Raw genomic sequence first — 14,240 nt, forward strand, 5'->3', positions numbered from 1 at the left:
CACAATGAGATGGAACCCATGCCTGACTGTGCTTGGGTAGCCAAGACCCTGAGACTGGATAGAGCATGGGTCAAAGGAAATCCCAAATACTACTGTTCTGATAGAGGGCATAGCAAAAAACAAAAAAAGTCTCCTGAAGACATTCTGCTCTACCCATAGATCAGTGCCTCACACAGCCATCGTCAGAGCAGCTTCTTCTTGCAGTAGATGGGAAATAGCACAGAGACCCACTACTGGACAATATGTATGTAAGTGAGAAACTTTGAAATACTCAGTCCTAAATGAGATGTTTGTATACAACCCTTCCCCCCATCAGGGCTCAGTGAAATAGGTGAAAGTGGAGGCAGAAAGATTGTAAGATACAGAAGGGATGGATCACACACACACACACACACACACACACACACACACACACACACAACCAGTGACTTTTAGACACAACAGGACTGATGCACATGTGAACTCACAGACACTGTGATAGCATGGACAGGGAGTGCACATGTTCCAACCAGATGGAACCCCAGTGCTGAGAGATGAAATGGGTACAGGATGCTGTCTCCAATTTACATCAACTTTCGAAGAAAAAATTAGTTATCTACAATGGAGTTTCACTGGGTATATTAACCACATTTAAGCATAGGCCTCATAGCTAGAAGTAGATGGCCAACACAAAATAAACTATGATATTTTTAATAGATTTTTAGTTTTGTATTACTTTATTTGGGCTGTTGGATTTTTTTTGTTTGGCTTGGTTTTTTGTTTTTTGTTTTGGTCTGTTCTTGATAATGATTTCTGATTTTGTGTTCTTATGGCTGCTGTTTGTATGTTTGCTTTTCTTAAACTTTCTCTTTCTCTGTCTCTTTTTTTAAATTTTGGTTTGCTTGGGATTGTTTGTTTGTTTGCCTGTTCATTTTCTGGAGAGAGAGAAAGAAAGAAGGCATAAAGTTGGATGGGTGGAGCAGTGGGGGAAGATCTGGGGATGCTGGGGGAGAAAACTGTCATCAGATTAAATTGTATGAAAAAATATTTTCAATAAAAAATTAAAATTCTGTCAGGTTCCTTTGATACCTGGTACTGTTGAAGACACATGGCTAAAAATTCTTAAGTCTCCTCTAAAACTCAGTATCAGTATGTCAAAATTAGATCAAAACAAAAGATATAACAAACACAGAGGAGATCTGATATTGCTTCCTGGATATGATATATGAGGGGTAACCAACCCTATGAGGGTTCAGTGGTACCAGAAAGTTTATGGGTGCTGCCATTTTGGTTCATGCCATGTGATTAAGTTAACCTAGATGGTGGTGAAGTCATATGACTTTCACCATTTTTATGATGTCATTAGCAAATATGGCTGCCAAGTCACATAGTTACTTCCATCTTAATGAGGTAATCAGCAAAGACAGTGGCAAAACACCTGGTTATGTCCTGCATATGAGCTCAGTCCCACAGTAAAGTGAGCCCATCCTCCACCAGGACACAACTCCTGTGAGATCCATACATAATGCAGATTAAACCTGCGTAGTTTCAGCCAGGTGTGGTAGTGTACATCTTTAACCCCAGCTCTCAGGAAGCAGGTACTCTCTGTGAGTTTGCGAAAAGCCTGGTATACATAGGGAAATCCTGTCCCAAAACAAAACATGGGCAATTTCACCCATTTCTTTAAATAAAAAGAGACCTTAGTCAGGTTAGCATTGAGAAGGTATCATAGGAGAAGATGGTACCTATGACTTCAGCGGGTAGGCACAAAATAGCAAATGAGCTGAGGAAGAAATTCCATACTCAACCCATGAAAGCTGACTCCTTATGTCTTACCACACAAATCAGAACTGTGGATGCTGTTAGGATTTAAAAAGAAACAGAGTGACATGCAACAGATCAGATATGGAGAGATTTATTGTAGAAGTATGGGGCAAAAAAGAAAGTAGGGGGGACCTCCAGGGAGACATAGAGAGAGAAAAAGAGGACGACAATTGGTCCTTTTCATGTCTGGTGCCTCTAAGCACACACCTGGTGGTGGGCAGCAGATGATGATGTCAGAGATTGCTAAGCAACCTAGAAGCAAGCCACTTATATGCCAACAGATGCCACCAAACATTGTCATCTGAATTATGCCTCACCCTCTCCTTAGTTCTCAGATACCAGATATTGCCTGCCCCTCCCCCCCCCCCATTCTATCCTACTCTGAGTGTGGAATGGGGCTGAATCAAATGGATCTTTGACTTTCCATGTTGGCTGGATTTTAAGACCTTTGGAAGTCAACTCGCTGTGTGTCACTTTTACCCAGTTAGAAAAGCAACTGCCAGGCAGAGTCATCTAAGGCAGTCAGTGTTGAGGCCTGCTCTTTGACATAGCTTCAGCTATTTCTATATTCACCTTTAGTTTGGTTTATAAGGTGAAATTAAGTTCAGAATTGTTTAACTTTTCAATTCTGCTTCCTAGAAGTAGTTACTCATGGCTGACACTAACATTCCCTGCCAGAAGGTCAAGTTAGCCTACAGTAGATGATTCAGTGGTGTCATAATTGATGCTTTGTTATCTACACACTTGGCTACCCTCTGGCTGCACTCTTGTTATCTACACACCTGGTTACACTTTGGATGTCCTCTGAAAAGCCCTAACCACCACCTCACTCACCTCACTTGGGTCCAATCAGCTTAAAGGTTAGCTGATAATACTTTGTGTAGTTGGCCAAAATGTATTACCACCCTGTCTTCTGCACTTAGTTTTCCAATAAAAGATTGCCCTAAGGTCAGTCTGTGGCCCTGGTCATGATCAACTTGGAAAAGGCATTCAATAAATCATCAGTATGTCACTGAGACTGGTGCTCAAGTGGTTTGTGTGTAGGTGTGGCGATTCTTGTCCTACAGCAGTCAGACTTAACCACAGCAAGAGACTGCCTTTGCCCCTCCTACCAAGAAAACAGCCAAGGTTTCCCAGGTTCTCTAAGGGAAATGGGTGCTGAGGGAAAGAAAGGATAATTCTGTTCTGAGAGAGTGAACATGGAAAGTTAAGCTTAAGTTTAGAGGCCTCGGATCATTCAGTCTCTCCATAGTTGGGGCACAGAGAATTGTATTATATAGGGTGAGGAAGCCTCTGGGATGGCCAGAAGACCAAGACCGGTTTCTCCTGTTTGTGGGTCTTTCTTTCTTTCTTTCTTTCTTTCTTTCTTTCTTTCTTTCTTTCTTTCTTTCTTTTCCCATCCTGGCTCATACTGTGCTCGGTGCCCTTTCATGGAGGTCTCTCTCACATATTCCCCACAGCATTTAATCCTTGGCCTGTGCACAAAGTATTCTGGGGCTGCATGTCAGTAACCTTGGCCTTCCTTCTCTCTGTTGCCTGCAGAGGCAAGCGGATCTCTGTGAGTTCGAGGCCAGCCTGGTCTACAAAGCGAGTCCAGAACAGCCAAGGCTACACAGAGAAGCCCTGTCTTAAAAAAGCAAAACAAAAAGAGGGTGTGATCAGAAGACTGAACATACTAAGACAAGGAATGCGTAGCTTTTACTCTGACCCAGATGGTGGCTGTGTCTTTTCCCCAGTAGCTGGAGTCTGACCTCACAATCATATTCAATTGTCTAGTCTGAAAAGAATTGGTATACAGGAAAAAGAGTCACATCTCCAAGGAAAAAATGGTCACTACACCAGGCCATCAAATTCCTAGAATAGGGCAGTGGACCTTTAGGTACACAAGGTTTTGCAGGGTGAGGGAGTATTAAAACATTTGCATGAAAGTCTTACAATGCGGGAAAGATTTTTTAAAAAGATTTTAATTCTTTGCTTTAAAGATGAGTTTTATAGTATTTGTTAGAAAAGACTCATATTGTTATGGGCCTGGGGTTGTTCAGAGATTCACCAGTCTGACCACAAAAAAAGTTTGAAGAAGAGATTTTATGATTACTGGCACTAGGACTGCACTGGAGAGTCAAGATTCTCAGGACGCCGCCTCAAGCCATGTTAGTCAGAAAGAAAACAAACAAACAAAACCGACAAGGTCACATTATGGGGGTTGCGTGTGGCACATATCCTGCCTACAGTAAGCATCTTGCCTTTGTGTAATGAGGGGCTCAGTTAGCAAACAGATGTCTTTGCTTATCTTGAGCAAGCAAGCTTGTTTACAGAAGCAGAAACATACAGTTAGCATTGTGACCTTTATCTTGCATGAACAGCAGTTTTAGTTAAAATTGTACAAGGCTAGATAATTATGAGAAAACACAGGCATTCTGGGAAAGCATCGGTTCTAGAGCAAGCTGGTTAACCGGGCTCCTTTCTCACTGGTACAGCCTTCACAGTCTAGGGGTAATTTTTGCTTTATAGATTCTTTAAGCATAGTAAATTAAGCTTTAAACATAATGTCAGCCATCACAATATTTGATATTTCTTGCATAGGTTATGAAAAAAGAACTCATCAGGCCACTATGGATGAAAGCTTGAAGCTGGCTTTCTATCTTCCATTCATGCCGTGATGAAGATTGTCATGAAGAAAGTTCACAAATGAGAACATTTCACTAGTAATGGCTTCACTTAAGGACATTTCTTTTAATTTTTCAGTGTTCACTGTTTTTCCCTGATGGCTATTTGTCTATGTGTATTTTATTGGAATTATGGTCATAATAAAGTTAAGTAGATAGATGGAGAGACAGAGCGATTGATAGCATGTAGGTATGGATTTGGATGTAATTGTCATCAACACAATCTTTATGTAACTTCAGACACTTTCAATGGCTCTGGGCCTATATGTTCTGACATCTTTCATCTTCCTAGGGAGCATCAAGCATCGAATAAAATTATTTCAGAACTCACCTAGAAAATGTATATAGTGAATTGAACCCTGGAGCACATGGGTTTCATCAGGATACGACTAAAGCTTCTGGTGCCCTTGGAGGACCAGTTCAAAGGAAGCCTGTCCAGGCTTAACATAAAATGGTCACTGGGGAAGAGCCACTCTTAGTCAGATGGTGCCTTTATCAGAAAAGGGTAAGTATGTCTAGAAGAGACCTCAGCTTGCCACTGCCGGTTATTTAACAAAGCTTTAGAAAAGCAAACATTTCAACAGGCTAAGATTTCTCACCCAGGGAAGATCAAGGGAGCCCCCTTGAGTGAGTGATTTGTTTTCTTGCTCTGAACACCTGACATCATCTGGGCAGGAGGGGATGTGTGTCTCTGACCTTGGCCAAGTCCTCTGGTTTGTGTTTGTATTTGCTAAGTAGGTTACAGTGTGTTGTCTTTTGGGGCTGCCCTCGGCTTTTCCCTTGCTCCCACTCCATCCTCTGAGACCTGCAATCGCACTCAGGGAACTCATATTGTCCTAAGGTCCTGTTGAACATCCAGTCCCACCGATTCTTGGACAAAGCACACCAGACCAGCTGCAGTTTGAAATCTTGTTTGCAACTTACTGTACGAAGCAGAGCATCTCTCACTTCTCTCCTGGGTACAACCCAGTCCATACCCTTCTTTTAGTATAAATACAATCAAGCTCCTTTCCTCACAGAAACATTCCATCCTTAAATAAGCAAGATATTGTGAAGCCGGGCGTGGTGGCGCACGCCTTTAATCCCAGCACTTGGGAGGCAGAGGCAGGTGGATCGCTGTGAGTTCAAGGCCAGCCTGGTCTACAAAATGAGTCCAGGACAGCCAAGGCTACACAGAGAGACCTTGTCTCGAAAAACGAAAAAAACAAACAAACAAACAAAAAAGATATTGTGACTGTTCCTTGCAGCAATTTTGACCTCCAATGTCAAAGATTCTGGTTGTTGTTTTCATTTATATTTAGAAACTTGAAATCCACAGTGTTGCACGGAAAACAAAATGGTAAGGGCTTTTGGGGAGGTATCGATACAGACAACCTTCATACACTACGACGATAACTAGTAAGGCCATTGCTGAAGGGGAATTTGATTTCAGTTTGATGCTGTGTGACGTCATGGTTCTCACAGGAACTGCAGGCTCGAAGGGTTAATTCCTAAGGTGCTTGCCAACAGTCTCAGGGCAGCCATTGCTCACCACCTTCAGTGGGAATAATTTATAGTTCAATCTTACATGCAAGCATACTAAACTAAAGTTACTCATTAGAATTCCCTCATTAATAAAATTAGTCAAGTTAGCCACTGAAGAATCATGCTTGGAAATCCAAAGACTTTTTACAATTTTAATAAAGACTCAGAAATATTATTGTGGAGCATGTGGTACAGAGAACTGTGATCAAATTTGGCATTTGTTAATAATTGAAGCACAGCACCTGACAGAGGTGAAGATGGATACTGATTTCTTTCCTCTAATATTTGAAGGGATTTTAAGAGGTAAATAAAATGAGAGAAGAAGACATAGGATTTTGCTTAGCTGTTTGATCACCCCATGTGAGAGCAGAGATCTCTCATTTGCCTACACATCTTGAATAATTCACTGCTCATAGACTTTCTAGTCAAGCACATTATAAAACAAACTCAGGCTAAGTTTCAATCATTCTAGACTACATGCTGAATTCTTCATGAAGGATTACTTAATACAAGAGGCATCTTGGGACCAACAGCTTTTGAAAGCAAACAATCATTCAGTGAGGAAGTGTCAACTGGAATCCTGCTTGACGTACATTAACCATAGCATTATTAGCTGCATTCTGCTGGATCTCAGCGCTAACTGGAGAGCTGTGCTAGCTTTGGTCTTATATTTTAACTAGTTGTGAAAGAACTTGGAGAGCTGTTCCTGGGTAAAATTTGACCTGCCTCTGGGAATACTTTCTGCTCTGTCCATTCAGTTGGATTTCTGTCTCTCTCCTCTTAATTCTTGCTCCTATGGGAAAATGAAAACACTCACATACTAACACAAACACTGCAGAGGCTCTTCTGAGAATAGTGTCTTTCAGGGTCCTATCTTCCAAATGGCACTACTGATTGTAATAGGGCTCCAGACTTTAGTAGGTCCCGAGACCTTACCATAACTGACTCCATGATTAAAAAACCATTCATGCTGAAAACTCAGCATATAGATGGAGCCACCTGACAAAGCTAAAACAAAAGCCTAACCCATCAAAGTCTATATAGAAGCTTTTTAGCATCTGTAGCTCTGCTCAGGCTAACTGTTCTTGTTAACTGAAATATGCCAACTGTTGTTTTTAAAAACAAAATCCCAGATGTTTGGTTTTACCAATAGTCAGGAGCCAGATGCTTGGGTGAAATCCTACTAGCTCAGAGAGGCGGAGAAAGCACCCAGATGGCCTTCCTACTCCGCCAGTGTCTCAGAAAGAAAGGGCCATTTCTCCTTCTCCACACTCTTAAATGTTCAACTCAATGTCCCTCCCTCCTGTGTTTTCTTATGTTCACTCCCTGTCAACTGCTTGTTTGCCCCACCTCTTGATCTATGGTCGGCTTTGTTTAGCTCTTGCTTATAGAAAGCTCTTGGATTAAAGGTGTGTGTTAGGGCTGAGCCATACCACAACAAGAAACAGGTTTTTCTGGTTCACAATCTCAAGGTTCACAATGTGACCAAATATCTTGCAACAATCAACCCAGAACATGGGTTTTTGTGCTTAAAAAAGCTCACTCTGAGAAATGCTCAGTGCCACAATGGGATCCCAAACACCCAGTGTTGTCACTGGCTGGCTAATAAAGACTTTCTATTGTCTTAAGTCCATGTCGGAGCAGTCTTTTCCCCACAACACTAACCCTCTGACATAAAAGTCAATCTTTATATGGAAGGACACCAACATTGATTGAAAAACCACAAGTTATTTTAAATCTAATTTGTTGGAACTTGGCTTAGTAATTAGCAAATAATGAAACACGATGGTTTTCAGTGAGCTGTACACATGGCAGGAAGCATGGAACAATTATCAGTCTTTCTCTTGAGTTACAGAGAATGCTGTGATTTTGGCCAGACTGGTGACACACACCTTTAACTCCAGCACCATGGAACAGAGCAAGAGAATCTCTGAGCTTGGTGTACAGTGTGAGTTCCAGGACAGAAAAGAGGAACACTGTCTTGAAAAAATTGGTGGAGGGTGGCTGGGGTGGGGGGCAGTGTGGAGAACCAAGTGTCTCTGTATTAATAATTTACTATTATGTTGTTTTCCCTGCTAGCTGACCCTGACTTTTAGGTCACTGAGAAGTTCATATTAATTTTAAGACTCTCCTTTTTTTCCATTAAAATTCTTATAATCTTGCAAGTAAAAATGGGGAAAAAAATCCTATTAGAAAGGGATGAAAAATGAGGGGAAGGGGTGGGAAGAAAGATAGGCTCCTGAATATGTTATGGGATAAATCTTCTTTTCAATCTTCGATGAACAAGATGCTGCTGACTTTTGAATAGAGTTCATCTAAGAGGTGATGTGAGACCGTTTTCAATTCAACCAAATTCTATATAAAGGCATCTGTAGGTCTCAAGAGAAAGACCAATAATTGCTGCGTGCACTATATCCTGTCTATGGCCCACTGAAAACCATTGTACTTGATTGCATACTAACTACTTAAGAAGGCATCTACCGGACCCTCCTAGCAATCTCCTCACCAAGTAATGTGGAGCCCATTAAACGAGGTCTCTCTCTTGTCGTCATGCACGCTGTAAGAACTGAGGCAGTGTAAACAAAGTAGACAACTAAGGCAAAGTGTCTCGGGTTGTTTTCTGTTGCTATAACAGAATGCTTGAAACGGGGTAAGTTATAAAGTTAGGCTCATGGTTCTAGGAGTAATATATATATTTATATATATATATAAAAGCATGGGTGGCTATATGCAGCAATACAGAGCTTCCTGCTGTGCTGTAACATGGTGGTGGGCTTCGTGTAGTGGGAGTGTACGAGAGCATAGCAGTAGCATGTGCCTGAGAGGAGGAGGAGAGAATGGTCCAGGTGATTTCTAACCTATCATCACGGGATCTGATCCACTTCCTAGTGCCACCACCTTGAGAATCCAGTCTTGGTGTTTATGTGGCAAGACCATCCAGACCACAGCACAGAGACCCCCTGAGTCTGAATTCATTTCATTCTTAACTACGTGCACCACAGATTAAAAACAAAAAGATGTCTCCGTAATAGAGGCGCTTTCTCTGCGTGCAGTCTATAGCCCACAACAAAGGAACGGCTTCACCAATCATTTCCCAGCATTGTCTGCATGTTTAGTGGGACTGTTGGCCCATGGCTTCCTGCCTATGGCATTTCTAGATCAAGGGGCAGCCAGTGAGATACTGAAACAAAATGGCATCATAGCTAAAAAAAGAACCTGTCCCCATCCCTTCTACCTATGGCCCTCCTCTACAAACTGGAGCAAATGGCAAAACGGCCACTTAAAGCCAACCACATGGCCAATCAATTCAATATATTCAGCATATCCAGGAGCTAGGTAAACAAAGGTCATGTGCCTTGTGCAGCTGAGTATATGTTCTATGGAGTGACTAGAGTGAAACATATACACATGTACATATGTGTGTGCACATACATATATACACACATTATTCTTAGAGAAAGAAGTTAGACATATTAAACCATATACAGGGAAGTTCGCTGTGCAAGTCAGAAGTAACAAAACTAATCCCCCACCTCCCTCCCCGCCAAAGGCAATCAGACAAGCGGTTGCCTGGGCAGGTGAAGAAAGACTAATTACAAAGCGAAGGAGGCAACTTTGGGAGGAGGTAGAACTGTCCCGGGTCATGCATGGAGCGTAAGCTACAGTGCAATTACCTAGTTATCAAAGCCCATCAAATTATATATCTAACTTGGGTACATTTGTTACATGTAAATTATACCTCAAAGCCATTTTTAAAAATAAAAATTATAGCAGACAAAAATCAAACTGCTTTATGATCCCATCTCATTGTAGGAAGCGAAACAAAGTGGCCAGGTCATCTGCTCCAGGTGACAGAGGAAGGAAGTGACAGGTGCTGGCATGGAACAGTTCTCTTTAACACATACCAACTCCCCAGAGTTAAGGCTCCATCACCTCCTCTGGCCAGGACAGAATCAGGAGATTTTATGTGAACCCCAGACCTGATGCAAGATCTAACAATTGGCCTGACCTTTTGCTCAGGTGGAATGACATTGAGGACCAAAGATAAAGAAGAGCATAAGGGACCTACCACTTCCCCATCAGTCTGAGAAGAGGCTGCTGCTGTTGCCATGGTTATCGCCATGGCTATGGTTCTCTCGTTGCTAGGCTGCTGCTATTGTCTGAGAACCAGTTCAAATAGATGGCAGCTCCTTAAAAACCACTAACGAGCAGAGCATGGTAGCACCCCCTGTGTACTAGGTCATGCTACAACCCCAGGCATGACAAGCTGGACAAGGCACCTGTACACTTCACAGCTTCTACTGTTAGCGGCAGAGGTAGCTTCCGGCCAGTTATAAAATATGAGCTGAGAAAATACTCTAGACGGGCCACATTCAGTGAAAGAAGTGAAGGGACGTGGAGGAGGGAAGCGGGTATGTGGCCCGGGAGAAGTTGGTGGTGAAGGGCTTTGAGGGGCGGCCAAGGACCACAGCGCTCTCCGCCTTGGCCGCTCCCGTCTGCCCCCGGGGCACACAGGCTCCCTTGCCCTTGCTGCGGCACTTTGAGGAGGGGCACACTTCTTAGCACCAACTCTGCTGAGGAAACTCCAGCCATCGTCTTGTCTACTTCCTGCTTGCCCGTACCTAAGTCCTGAGTGTATCTGATCAGAGCCTTCTGAAAGGCAGGTCAGGCGGCCGTCAATCTCGCTCGACTTCAACCGCCCTTTAGGAAGCTGACTATGAGAAGAGCTGCAGTTTCCCTTTCCCATGCCTAGACACCTAGGTTCAGAGAGGAGGAAGTAGCCCTTGGCCACCCAACCCAGAGGTCAGGGAGCCCACAACAGGCTTGCAGTTGCATGCTTGCTCAGTGGAGGGTTATGGCAACCTGCGCTATCAGCACCCTGAGGTAGAAGTCCACCCAACCCTAGCCTGACCGCCTCACAGGAACCACAGTGGGCAGCATACCGCGGGTGTTCGATGACCCCCCATTGACCGAGCACAACGCAGAGAGGACCACCTAAGAGACCACCAGCCTAGATAAGGAGCAAGATCACTCAGGGAATCCCAGTCAGCACGCCACTGACAGCAGGAGAAAGTTCATGTGGACATCTATAGAGGTTTCTGGATGTTATTGTATCACCATAGCACCTTGAGGGCCAGCCCTTCCTCCTCTACTGACAGGAAAGACTTTCTCTTCTAGCAGGGTGGTGAGAGCTGCCAGCTGTGACAGCGTTTAGCGCTTCCCTTTCTGGCCTGCACCCAGCAGCCCAGGTGCAGGGGACCGGACAGCTGCTCACCTGCTGACTCATCCTTGTTCACTTGAAACCTAAGGCCAGCTGGCTTGTCCCCAAGCACTAGCTTTCTCACTCAGCTCCTTTACCTTGTGTGTCATCCCTCACCTTGACACAGCTTCCCAGGAGCCCGGGTCCACTGTACCTATACCTGAAAATGGCCCTTTTGCCATTTTCTTTCAATCAATATTCTTTACATTATTATCCTATACTTCTTTGGTGAAACTCTCAAATGAAAACACATTTCACCCAAGAAATGGTAAAGAAAGAAAGAATCCATATGCGATTACGTTACTGCTTAGTTCTTACCTTGCATGCAAGACTCCAGAAACTCTTGCTAAAATGCCTAGTTGGATCTGGGAAGATGACTTAGCCTGTAGGTGCTTGTCACCAAACCTGTAACCCGATCTCCTCTCACATTCCCCAGGACTCTCAAGATAGAAAAAGAAAAAAAGAAAAGAAAAAACAAAACAAGAGAACTGCAGATTGTCTTCTGACCTCCACATGTGTGCCATGCCATTTGTGAACATGCACACATCATATACCCCACAACACAAAATAAATAAAATGTAATTTAAAATATTCTTATATTTATTTTTTATTTAATACATCTGAGTGCTTGCCTGTGTGTATGCATGTGTGTCACATTTATGCCTGGTGCTTGCAGATGTCAGAAAGAAAGTGTGTCCGACCCCTTGGGAGTAGAATTCTGAGTGGTTGTGAGCTGTCATGTGGGTGTCAGGAGCTGAACCCTAATCCACTATCAGAGCAACAAGGGCTCTTAACAACTGAGCCATCTCCCCAGCCCTGATTAAAGAAAACAAAACAAAAACAAAAAACCCTCAGGACAAAGTCACATCACAGGCCAAAATTATGTTAACAATGGTGGGTTTTGGAAAGGCGTGGCTGTAGTGCCTGGCAGTACATACCTACACTCTAGCATTTGGGAGAGTGAGGCAAGAAGGTCTGAGCTTGAGTCCAGCTTGGGCTAGATAGCAAGACCCTAAAATAAAGTAAATGGGATTGGTGGTGATTTTCTTCCAGTGTGTCTTTCCTCTTCTCCAAAAGGGCCCTTTGTCACTGGGATAACCAGGGCCTCTAGAAACCTGGCCCTGCTGAGCAGAGAGCAGATATTAGCTAGGAAGTCAGCTCAGTTAAACAAACAAACAAAAAAGCAGGAAAGCCAGAGACTCGTTACCAACCATCGGGTACCAGGACTCAGAAGAAGCTGGGAGAAGAAACAACACAGCCCAGAAAGCTGAATGGATGCATCATGCTTCGGTCTCCTTATCAGGGACCCGCAGAAAACTACCTCTAACATTCACCTACCAGCCGGTCCTACGACCATTTACTGTGGCCACTTAGATATAGAGGGAGCAGCACAAAGAACATTTCTCTATTTAGTACCGGCCAACTGGGTGCCTGAAAGTGAGGAGCCAGTCCACAGTATCTCCAGCTCCCCAGGCTTGCAGCCTATAAAGAGCCAGCTAAGAGAAGAGATGGTGACAGGCATTTTAGGCAGAGGACAGAGCAAAGGAAGGGCAGAGCGCGGGGATAGCAGGGAAGCCAGCCTGCTGGGCCTCAGTGCTGAGTGACTTAGATGAGAGACGAACTGAGGAGCCTGCGCCCAGCCGTGGACATAGACACCTTGTATTTCCCCAAGGTCAGGAGCCTTTCAGCTGTGCAGAAGTGCATCAGGTTTTCCTTTTATGGTATAAGGCAGCCTAGAGACACACAAGTCCAGGTGGAGAAGGGCTGAGCCAGGAGACGTAACAGGAAGCTGAGCTGTGAGCATGGGAAAGTGAGAAGCACCTGTGCCCTGAGGCATGGTCCGGGCTTGGGAGAGAGGCAGGTGGCTTCCTGGGCCCCCGCCCATGTTAGTGTACCAAGTGATGGGTTTCACTGTGGCATTTTATACATATGTGTCATTACCCTTACTTCCTATCCATCTCACACGCACACCCGGGCTCTTAAAGAGGCAGAATAAAAGCAGTTGGTATGGACCTTTCCTTCCATGTGGATAGGAATAAGCTATTGCTCTTTCAACAAAGTAATAAGAGAGACAAAGCAAAACTTGTGTGAGCTTGAGATGAATCCCTTGGGTGGGGGTGGGGGCGTCATGAGACACAGAGACTGTCACACTGACAGTGACCATTAAAAAACAAAACAGAGATAAAATCTTCATTCGCATTGAACTTGTTGGGCTTACTTACTCAGAAATTAGTACCTTAAGCTCCTTGGGCTCTGATATTTCTTTAATCAAATTACTGAACTGAAAAATGAAAATCAGACTGAGACTTAGGAGAAGAACAAGTGCAAGAAGCCCTGGTCCTCCTGCCCTTGTGTGTATACTGAAGTTTGCCTGGCCCTCCTGCCCTTGTGTGTATACTGAAGTTTGCCTGGCCCTCCCTGTCCCCCCCCTCCCCCCCCCCCCAGCATAAGGTATCGAAATCTCTTTGAGGATTCTCTGTTGAACCGCAGAATCAGGGCCGCTTGGCTTAATAAGTCCCTGGGGCTCTGTAAGATGACGTTCTAATTCCGGCTCAGAAGACATGCAAACTCGGTTCAGATAAAAACCAGCACTCACAAGTATGCGTGTCAGGGTGGGAAAGGAACTTCTAAAAGGTCCCGGAAAAAAAAATCAGCCTGTGAAAGGAGAGGATGATGAATTGAAGGTAGTAGAATCTTTTCTCTTCTATGCTTCAGTTTCCAAATCTCCTCAATAGTCTTAAATCATAAAATAAAGAAACGGGGCCAATGAGATGGCTCAGTGGGTAACGGTGCTTGCGGCGGCGCCTGATGGTCTGGGTTTGGTCCACAGGACCCACATGGTAAAAGGAAAAAAGCAATGACTGCAAGTTGCTCTCTGACCTTCACATGTTCAGTGTGACATACACATGCACACACACACACACACACACACACACACAGAACAATTTAAAGTTGGGGGGACATGTGAACATATTTAAAAGAAATCA

The sequence above is a fragment of the Acomys minous genome (assembly GCF_964271855.1).
Source record: "Acomys minous genome assembly, chromosome: 3".
Taxonomy (NCBI): Eukaryota; Metazoa; Chordata; class Mammalia; order Rodentia; family Muridae; genus Acomys; species Acomys minous.